This window comes from Magnolia sinica, chromosome 3 (genome assembly GCF_029962835.1).
Source record: "Magnolia sinica isolate HGM2019 chromosome 3, MsV1, whole genome shotgun sequence".
NCBI classification, from domain to species: Eukaryota; Viridiplantae; Streptophyta; class Magnoliopsida; order Magnoliales; family Magnoliaceae; genus Magnolia; species Magnolia sinica.
This window is the reverse complement of record NC_080575.1, coordinates 106,679,481-106,691,133: the sequence shown is the minus strand read 5'-3', so window position 1 is coordinate 106,691,133 and position 11,653 is coordinate 106,679,481.

The following is an 11,653-nucleotide window of genomic DNA, read 5'->3' as shown; positions in this document are numbered from 1 at the left end:
GGAATAATTATCTAAAACTTTAAGGAATTCTGAGGAAGGAAATTAGGGATTCAGAGGATCCACTTGTAGAGATCAGGGAGATCTTATGCCTGCATCAAGGATTCAAACTGAACTTACTTGATCTGGTTTTCAAGAGATGAAAGGTATATGAATTAGAATGGATTCCATCATCCTACCATGCCCAGGAGACAAAGAAAATAACAGGATTAAACTGATTGCCAACCAATCAAAAGTACATGAAAGTTAGGAAGAGTACTATCATCCAACCATGCCCAGGAGACGATGGTGAACAACAGGGCTTCCTGACTTCATAAACATAAAAAGGGAAAGGAAATACTCAAAGCCATTGCAAACCCCATTGTAATTTCAGTCACAACAGACCATAAAAGACTAAAAAATATTCCTTAAATAATCAAACGACTATCAAATTCAGTTTATGAATTAAAGGCACAAAGTAGAATCTCCCATCTCGCTACAGGCTTCACCTCTTAGCCCTAGCTAAGAGGTTTAGCCACATATGAATGGGCTAACTTCAAATATCAAAAATAGAAGAAGGAGAAAAGAAAGAGACAAGAAGAAAAAAAACCAGGTCCAGGTCCAGCCCAAGCGACGTTGCCAGCACCTTCACGTTTCTTCCTTTTCTTCCTTTTCTTCCTTCCTTCAAAGCTAAGCCTCACCCTCTTGCTCCTCCTCCAAAACTGTCCCACGGTCCAGTAGAACTGTCCCACGGTCCAGCAGAAAACGCACAAACCAAAACCGAGCCCCTCGTGCTCACGTCCAAAAAAAAAACTCCCTTTCAATGCTTTCTCCCTCCTGTTTTATAGCAGACCCCCTGTACAACTTCAGTCCAAGTTTCCCTTCCGCACCACGAAAGCTTTCGCAGTTTGTTTTCGCAATTGAATTCGTATGCGCAGTAAAAACGCAAAACGACTTGCGTTTGGAGAGAATTTGCGGCGTGATATCGACCTACCTGACAATTTTGAAATCTTGGCTAGGGTATTGGCTTCCCTGTAGACACATTAGACGGTCTGGATCACTCAAAATGTTAATGATCGTGACCCACTACCTCCCGCAAATTCCGGATTCGACCGGATGCGGAAACAGAGCCTGCGCAAGGAGGAGTTCGCTGACGAGTTGGTGGTGCCCCACAGATGTATTTTCGAGGAAATCCACCCCGTCCATTGGATTCAGGACGAAATTTCGGTCAAGAATGGGTGGTTTTGAACGTCCATTCACGAGGCCTAAAGAAGAAATCATGCCAAAATTCATTTTGAATGTTGTAGGAGCGCCTGTTTGTGGCCTCTGTATCGCGCACGTGTGCTTGCATGGGTCCAAAAGTTCAACAAGGTTTCGTAGTAGTCGAGGCCCTCTACACGATGGACGGTTTAGATTGTCCACTGGGACAATGTGGGGGCCCACTAGCGTCCGAAGGAACGGACAGCGTCCGTCCATTTTGCGTGTGAAATGGCAAGTGCCGTGCGTGGGAAGGAGACGCGGGTCAGCGCTGCTGACCCGCGTTTGTTGGCTCGGTGCGGCTCGGGTCCACGTGTGCTGTGCACACGCACATCACATACGGGCCACATTGTGATGTTTTTCAACAATCTGATCCATCCATTCATTTTCCCATCTTATTTAAACCGTCGAGACCAAAGTTGGAAAGTTCCAGATATCAGGTGGGCCCAGAATCAACAGTTTATGGGCTGATCTGTCAGTTGGAGCACTTTCATAGTGATCCGAGGGCTGAAATTTGATATGTACGGTTAATTTATAGCCCTCAGGCCATGTATGAAGTTTTGAGTCAATCAGATGGCAAGAACTATGTGATCTTGCATTTTTCACCAATTTCGGGCCTCTTTAACGTGAATGACCTGCTTTCCTCGGATCCTTGATGCATAATTCTATCGATCTTCGTCTCCTGGAGTCCGTCCCTTCCCTTGAATGTCATCAGAGTGTTAAATCCATGCTTTTAGTACCCTTTTCCAGTCCAAGCTCGTGAATACACCCTGCATCACAAACATGATTAAATTAGGTCGTTAAACAATACTATGTAAATCCAGGTAACAACTGGGTCTGATATGCAATATTTGACCCTCAACATCATCCTCCCTCAAGTCGTTGCTTGGTTATGCCAAACACACATGATAATCCAAACTGTTCATCTCGAGCTTGTTGTTGTTGTTTGTATGTATAAATCCCTACCCGGATTCCGGATTTGTAACGTTGTGAGAATGGATGACAGTTGTGAATGTGGAGGGATCTAATGGCTTCAAGGCCCTAAGATTTTAAAGAAAAAATAAAAGATTTTCTCATTTCTGTTTTCATCTCCAAGGTTCTGTACGGTTAAGATTATTCTAATGTCTATCCTATAGTTATGTCTATTGTTGAACTTTTGCATGCACTAAAATTCTTGATGCTTAATATTCGTTACATACATCAAGTGTGTCCTTTGATGTCATGTTATGGGGTCAAAATATCATGTTTGGATCTCTAGTTACTATATAATAAGAAACGGTTCATGTAATAAAAAAAAAGGTTTATCAATCGATGGCTGAGATTATTCTCTACTGTCCACCCATAAGAGTCTACTAGATGAACCATTTGGATCACTGGTTGATGCTCCATCCTTATAATGTAATGTTGTCTTGATCAGGGAACGGTATTGATTCTCGCTAAGACTTTATATTAGGCACAAAGTTTGTTAAACTTTTATCCTAAGAATTTCCAAATAAGCGGTCATAATCATCTCTTGGTGGGCAGGAGTTAACCCTTTAAAAGCAATATCTCTAGTATTGTTATTATAAACTGCTACATGAGTAGTATACATCCTGTTTAATTTAGCATAATTTAAGTTATGTTGACGTTAACATGCAGTTAGGTGATGTTACTCATAACTCAACAATTTTCTTTGTTGATTAATTGAGAAATGCAACACTCTCAAATAGGGAAAGATTTTAAAAGTTCTCATGTTAGTACGGTGCATGTGTGAGAGATCCCGACCATCTACCAAGTAGGGCTATAAATAAACAGGCTCTATCTAAAAGCCAAACATGAACGCTGATAAGAAAGGCATTCTCTTACAAGTATATATGATAAGTGGATTGGCCAAATGGGATAGGACATTGTCTAAAATCAAATGCATATATTGCTTAGATCGGATCCCTCACACATGTGTTGCAAGTCATGTAAAATAGGCATAACACTTTTCATTGCTGAATAGTTATCTGTCACATGATTTCATGCTTATTTGGAATTATAACTTTAGATCATGTTTATGTTATCTATGGTGCCTACTGCATGCATAGAATCCATGATTCAAAATATCAATCTTAATCATATCATTTTCATATGGTACATGTAAGAGTGAAAATATTATTTAGTGGGTTTTGCCTTTAATGGCCTAAATGGAGGGGTATTCATATCGGACGCATGACACATGTAGATGATGCATCAATACTAGTCATTGATGGAAGTAGCATCATGTGAAGGCAAAAGGTCAAAAGGTGAATAGTAAAAATAAAAATAAAAATATTCTTATGGTTTTCAACTAGGGGAATTGATTGGAAAGATCCACTAAATGTATAGTCTGAATTCACTGCTAAATCACAATTGGATTATAGTTACAATTCATTTTAGATGTGGCTTATCAATGGTTGTTTTATAGAATGATGGTTCTCACATACCTTGTTTGGAATGACTTCAATGGACATAATCAGATCGATAATTGAGTCAATTAAACCATGAGACTAGTTATAACTATATTCTTATATAAATACTCACATTTTCTTCTTGTATGAATAAATTCGCTTGTAATCACATCCATCATCAACATCGTTTTATGGTAGGATCCAATACTTTTTAAAAAATATTATTTTCATCCGATCATATGCCAATAGAGGACACATGTGTTAAATCTAGTCAATTCATATGATAGTTCCTATGAAATCTTCAAACTCAAAATTTAGTTAATAGGTTTATCAGGTAGGCCATAGATATATCTGTCTAGCCTAAATCTGAAATTGTGGGGTTGCACTTGAATGCATTTAGATAAACCACTTAACCCATGGAGTACAAGTTTAGTCAATAAATATTTGATAAATGGGTTGACATGAAGGTTTGTACCAAGAAAGGTATATGATGAATGTTATGGATCAATATTCACATATGTTACATTGACATCATGTAAGTTTTTGAAACAAGATATCTGGAATCAAGCTGATTACATGTTTTGATGATCTAATTGGTAGCCATTAAATAAATGGTCAAAAAGAAAATTGTTAGTGTTTTGAATTTAAAAGATGAATGTTGGGTTAATGGGATTTTCAGGCTATATTTTATTCTCATTGGAGGTTGGATTTGGACATTTAAGATTGATATTCATATGAGATTATAAGTTTATTTGATGAATTATGTTGTTTTACCATCAACAAATGTATCTATTGGCCAAATTTATGAACCTATGGAGCCCATTATTCAATCCATCGATCAAGATACTTGATAATGAACTTGAACATTTCTCCTCCATATTCAGTTGTCAAATATTCATTGATTGTATTGAATTTTAATCACTAATTGATAAATTGGCTAACCTTTCATGTGTTGGGGAACATACGATAACATGATAATGTTGCGATATGATTACATGAAAGCTATACTCTATTTTACTTGTCATATGTTTATGCATGACAGATTACTCCAACCTCTTTGTATTGCAGATACAATAATGTCAATTGACTTTACCACCAGTTAGTTGAATGGTGGGCTAGTGAAGTTGCTTGAATTGTAAGAGTACATTCAAGGCTAAGAAAGTTGGTTGTATTTAGAGTTGGTGATACGACAACTATCATAATAAAAGTGATGCTTAGTATTTATTACTTGATGGAGTCATAATTGTTGACTCTGTGAGGATAGAAATGAGTTCAGTGTGCTTTGGCTTAAGATATGAATAATAAAAAAGGTTACAACTGATTGTCAAAGACTTAATTGAGGAGCAAAAGGAGGAATCAGCCTAGGCAGAAACTCATTTATGAGTAGCTAGTTCGTAAGGCAATAACTTGCCAATATGATGATCCCTAGCTGATCTGAAATGATGATTAGCTACAATGGGACTAAGAAATGGCCAAACTTATATGAGAAGGAAGCCTGATAGAACAATGACTGGTGGAGGTAAAAGGCCTATGGGTCATAAATCCTCTGACCAAGTGACTATCTAAAAGATTTGTCAATGATACATCGAAGGAAATGGGGCTGAGCCTAATATATGAGCTATCAGTGTTGGCAACCCAACCTATATGAGTAGAGATCCTATTAGATAGGTTCAATGGGTAAACAACAAGACATGAGGTAGACGATTGCACTGATGTAAATAAGCCCCTTCTATGGTATACAGTGCGAGCAGCAACGCAGAAGGATGAGTTTTTAGAACTCTTAATGAATCCATAGCCATATATTTGGTGGTGTGTACAGTTGCTGTATACACTTGATGGAATTCACCTATATGGGTGTGGAGGTGGAGGCCGCTTCCTATGAGAATCTAGGCGAATTCTCTAGAGCACTCATGAAATCCAGGTAATGGTGCATGGCCGAAACGTACCGAACCGCAGAATCACTTGTAGTGAAAAAGTTGTGTGAGTGGCATGTATTTGCGATCTACATCAAAAGGAATCAGGTTCAAGACTATAGTGTCACCTGATTCCTGTAGACCTGTCATGTTTACTCTAATGTCGGTTCAAGTCTATGTGACACCGGCACCATTGCACAACTCTTCCATCTTAACCTGAAATGTCAAAAATTTTGAAATATATAGGGGATTGTTGTATTTTAAATTATTTTAAAATAATTTAGTGTTTCAAAATATCCTACGGATGCGTCTTTTCACTGAAAGGTTATATCCTTTCAAATTTTGTTTTGAAAAGTTGTCTTTTGAAGCCTAAGGGTCGCACCACTTGGGTTTAAACCCAATAGTCACTACCCTTTATGAAAGGGTGTCTTCACAAAGTCTATAAATAGCTTCTGATTTTAAGTTTTTATATGGATTAGCAAAATCAGATTTCCTCTTAAAAAATGTGTTTAAGTATTTTCTAGTTCGGGTTAAAACTACAAGTGGTTCGAGCCCGTGTACAGTGAGTGCACCGCTGGGACCGGGTCATAGTCGTTGTATCCTGGAGGTCGATTGCTCTGGAAACCTGTTGCACTTGGGACGCTGTCCAAGGGGAGCAAATTCGATTTCAAGCCGAGTGACTCATGTCACGCCTCGACTTATACAAATTGATAAGTTTTTTTTAACTTTCTTATTTTAATTTTATATAATTTAAATAGTTTTTCAAAATTCAATTTCCAACATAAGAATGGTTCAGTCCTAAAAAGAAAAAGTCACTAACGAGCCACTTAAGTAAATGAATCAAAGTGTGGCAGTTGGGCGTAATACTCTGTTTATGAGTGGGAAACACCCTTAAGTTCTAAGGCTAATTAGTAAATAGGTGAGGATTGGGTCGTGGGTCATGAGCTACAACATGGGTAAGAGTTTGAATTGTTGGCCTGTTTGGTAGGTAAGTCAGACCCAGGCCAACTTAGCCAGAAACAAATCCCACCCTCTTCCACTAGTTGAAAATGTGTATTTTTTAAATTTTTTTTTTTTTTAAATTTCATTTCATTATAGAGGTGATCAAGAATGCAAGGTTGCAACACTGAGCTTAAGGTTCAAACCAGTGATATAGGACAGGAGCCGCCCATTATCACAATCGGGGCCATATAATACATGCTTTTAGGCTAGATCTGTCTAAATTGTCCATGTTTTCTCGTTCTTAAGCCATACCATTCAACCCCGATGGTTTTGAGTGACCTGCCCTTGTAAAATAATAACTTGGACCGACCCGACAAGCAAAAGCAAACCAATTCAACATATGGGCCCACAACCTATCCTGTGCTGACTCAGGTTGTGTGGTACTGTCTGCTGCTGGAAAAGCTCTGTAAGCCCACTATGATGTATGTGTTTTTTGCACACCATCTATCTATTTTGCCAGCTGGTTTTAGGGTATGGGCCTAAATATAAGGTAGATTCGAAACTCTGGTAGACCACACCACAGATAACAATTGTGATTGAATGGCCACCATTAAAAACTTCCTAAGGCTCACTGTAATATTTATTTGCCATCCAACCTTTTGATTAGAGGTCACATCCAAGTGGTGGGTGTATCCGTGACTGCAATCAGTCTCATTCTTATTCCTTGCAATCTGCCTTGGAAGTTGGGGGGCAGTTCCTTTACAAGTCCTTGTTGTGCCATGAGCTTATTTTAGAAAAGTTGCACGTGGGGCCAACTGCCATATGTATATGGCATTCAGCCTGTCCATCAGGGTGTCCCTTTGGACACCCTAAAAATCAGGGCCAGCGCAGAGAACATCCCACGCCTGCCTTTCATATACCCCTCATACCCAAATCTGAAACAAAAGGCTACATGCTACGTAGCCCTACTTGAGTGAATAGGCTGGTTTGGTGAAGTGATGCAAGGAAGGACGTGAAGTTGAGCACTGTCTTCCTTAGGGGGATAATTGTTTCAAATTCACAGAACTTCTATAGACTTCTCACAGAGACACCTCGAATCCACGAGGAAAAGAAAATAAAAATAATTCTAAAATATTCGAAATAATTTTATTGATGATGAAAAACAAGTTTACAACTCTTTAAATAAGGCAACGAACCCTAGGGAGAAGTTTCGGAATCATACTATAACTGAAACTCCTATAAATCGCAATTTACTATAAATAGTAAACTTACTATTTATAGACGGTCATGATTCATACTAGTGTGCATGGTTTTCGGCCAAAAATAGTAAGTGTCCTATTTGGCCAAACCACGATGTTCCCCTAGCTATTCTAATCACTTTTAATGTTGGGCGTAACTTCTAAAGCCCAACAGATGAAGAGTTATACTCAAACTAAAATTTACTATAAATAGTAAAAACAAAATTAAAACAGGAATTCAACGGTCGATCTGATGGTATTTCACAGATTTGGCTTGCACAACCCAATGTTGCTAAAGTAGCTCATCCTACTGCAAAATCATATATGGTAAGTCCAATAGTTCATCCCGGTTTGTGAGATACGTTCGTCTTAAATTTTGACGGTCCAGATCACTTTTATCATCGACCGAGCCTTTTCTGATCCATCTTGGCCATGAAAGTGTCAGTGACCCGCTCTACATCACAAAGTCACCCATGTTTTCAGTGCTAACAAGCACTAAATTGGATTAGACTCAACCTAGTTCACTTGGACCTACACAAGCCCCTAATCCAGCTTGGGCTCAAGTCATATTTGCATGATCCATTCTGCCTAGCCTGGCCTTAGCAAGTGTTTTGTCCTATAAATATACATTCCCATTGCAGGTTAGGCAATGCTTACATCTTGCACCTAAATAGCTGGTTTTTATTTTTACAATGTCTATATCACCTTGCATGTGAGACCCTCCTCTCAATGGATGCATTAGGAACATTTGACATCAATTTTTAGGTTGGGTTAGATCGATCCTAGTAAAATTGGGCTTGTGGTGCTAGGCTCATGTCAGGGTCAGGCTTTGTGCCCAGTCCAAGCTCGACTTATTGACACCCCAAATCACAACAGAAGTGTGCAAGATCCAATCATTAGGTAGAGCTGGCAGCAAGGAATAATCCAGTTAATGAACAGTTTTAATACTAGGAATGGTTCAGTCCTAAAAAGAAAAAGTCACTAACAGCCTTCAACTAAATTGTGGCTGATAAAGTAGATAGTTTTAAATTATATATATATATATATATATATTACCTGCCTTTCTTGAAAGATGAGTAAGAGATTGTTGAGGGTCCTTCTCCATGTGGAAATGGGACCCACATGTATGGCCTTAAGTAGTATTTCCTCTAAGCATGTGTATGGGGGTATTTTTATTTTCAATTTTATTATTATTTTTTTAAAACAAGTAAAAGGAGAGAAAAATAATATATATTTTTTCCTATCTAGAGAGACTTGTTGCTATATTTTGATTTTCATTCTTAATGATAAAGAGGAGAATAGTTGGTGGAAAAAGATGAGCAAGGTCTCTTATTTCTCCAAACTTCTTGTTGACTATAAGAATGAGTTTTTATCTCAGGGTTTGTGAGAGTCCATTCACAACACTAATTTCTTCGATTGTCTTCTTCAAAATTGTGTTGGAATTTTGTACAATCCTTATTTGGCGACAAAATTCTTTCTTTTATTGTTGCTGGAAATTCAACTTTTGGGTAATTTATTAGGGCATCTAAGAGAGTTGTTCTCTTGATGATGGAACTTTTATTATCTCTAACATAGTTGTTTTGCACCGAACTGGTCGAAGGATTTTCCATGTATAAAATTTGTCTCTTGCACTTTACATATTCGATGATTTGCTTGTGTTGGAAGTGATTATCATCCATTAAATCTCTTATATTATTAATCTCATTAATTTGCACATAGAAGAGAAAGTTGTGTAGTTTCCCAATAGAAATTATATTACCATCCAATGACCCTCAAACCAATTATAAGCTACATAGGATATAGGAGGAAAAATAAATAGGGCCTAATGGTTTGCCGAAGGTGGCACAATTGATGAATGGAGTCAATGTCGATAGGTCACAATTGATGACATGACATCGATTGTTGCATGCTCTGCTTGCAACAAGTGGTACAGAGGATTCTTTGGCAATGGCTCATTCCTCAATTTCAATTTTACCGGATCCCCTACCTAAAACCTCCAAGTAAAATGAGAATGCAGGTTGCAGCTTCTAGGGCCCATTTGGATTGCTAATCATCTACCTAACTATAAATTATAAAAATGATGCATTATAGCATAACGCATTATGTTAATAAAATGGGTTCGGAACACTAATTGGTATTATAATGTTATGGTGTTATGCTTGCATAGTGATTTATTTTCTTAATTTTTAGAATCCTAATTAGAATTATAAGTTTCAAGTCATTTTCATATACTCTCTTTCATCTCCCATCTCTCGTCTCTCTCATCCTTTCCCCAGTGGACTCCACATCATCTGTAGCTAATCCAGTGATTGGATCACCTTTATTGTAACCAATACGCACTACTTCTTTTTCTTATCCATGGTTGCATAATTAGAACAAACAATCTAGTGACTTTTAGAGTCAAAGTCTCTATTTTGTCGGGTTTTGCAAATTTCCAAGAAGTGGGGCCGTGAATGGATGGGTTTGATCTGGATTTAAACTGATTTATTTGGGCTTGTCAAGCCTAGTCTATTACAGTAAACTTGGCTACAAATGAATAACTTGTTAATTATTCACACATGATAGAGCTTGGAGTGGTACATCCTTTAGAAATCATCAAATTACATAAAAAGTATTCATTTAAGATAGACCATTGAGTTAAGCCCACTCAATAAAGCTATAGCTGATCCTCGTGATAAATCGATCATTTGGTGGGCCATAGAAGTGGGCCCACTAATTCAAATTCCCTTTTATGATGAGAAAATATTGAATGTAAACAATTAACTATTAATTTGCATGCACATGTAGTGTATGAGCAATGTGTACAGTGCTCCACATGTAGAATGCCCCTATATATGTTGGCCATGTGTACATGGCCATATGTGCGCAGGAGACATACATGCGTAATTAACCCATATGTATAACAGGCCATACAAGATACAAATTAAGAGAGATACATGATACAAAGAGAGGTACAAAGATGGATTGCAAAGTAGGCTAGGCATGATACATGAGTACATGTATAGTGGGACCATAGATGGATGATCCCACGTGTACAGTGAATCAGATTAAATATAGATGGATGATACACATAGAGAGAATTGTGGGCCAACATTTTCAACTGTCTGCTGCTTTCATATGGTGGTGGCCTGTCTGATGGCACATGTAGTAATAATTCTGCGGATCAGAAATCCTAGCCTTTTAATCAGAGGCAAGCAAGTAGATGGTCAGAAAAGAAAATAAAGCAAGCAGTCCATATTCAATATTTAAAAAAATAAAAAAATGAAATAGATTCAATGGATAGGATCTTCTAATATTGGGTTATCTTTTGGTGCATGGCCATCCACTGTTTGCAACATCATATCGGCTATTTGGTCCACCAAATCATTGACGCTTTACAAAATAAAAGAGAATCAACCATTGCCATTGGTTAGAAACTACAGCTATCAATGGCCTGGCCTTGGACTGGGCAGAGTCCTGTCCACGCTCATCCACAAAGTAGAACCTAGGCCTGAGTGCAGCTTGGTCTTATGATAGGCCCCAGTAAACAGATTCAAGCCCAGCCTGCGATATTATGCAGGATACCAACCAAGCCATGGTGATTATGCATGACCTCTGACCAAGTTGGATCCCGACTACCCCCTTTTGTACAAGATTTGTTATGTTCGTATAATGCATCTCATCACGCATGATATATGACAAAATTTCCCTTGAAATTCTAAAAGGGCTGGGCTCGGCTAATGGGCTCTTGAACAGAGCTTGAGCCCGACCCAATTATTAAACAGGTTTAACTTTTAAGGCCCAGATCTGAACCTTGCGCCTAGTGGGCCACCCCAAGCCAGGCCAGCCAGGATCATTGATAGGTCTACTAAACTCTTAAGCCGAGCATTGCATGATACCACCTCTCTAAGCAGTGTACCCAACCATGCCTATTGCT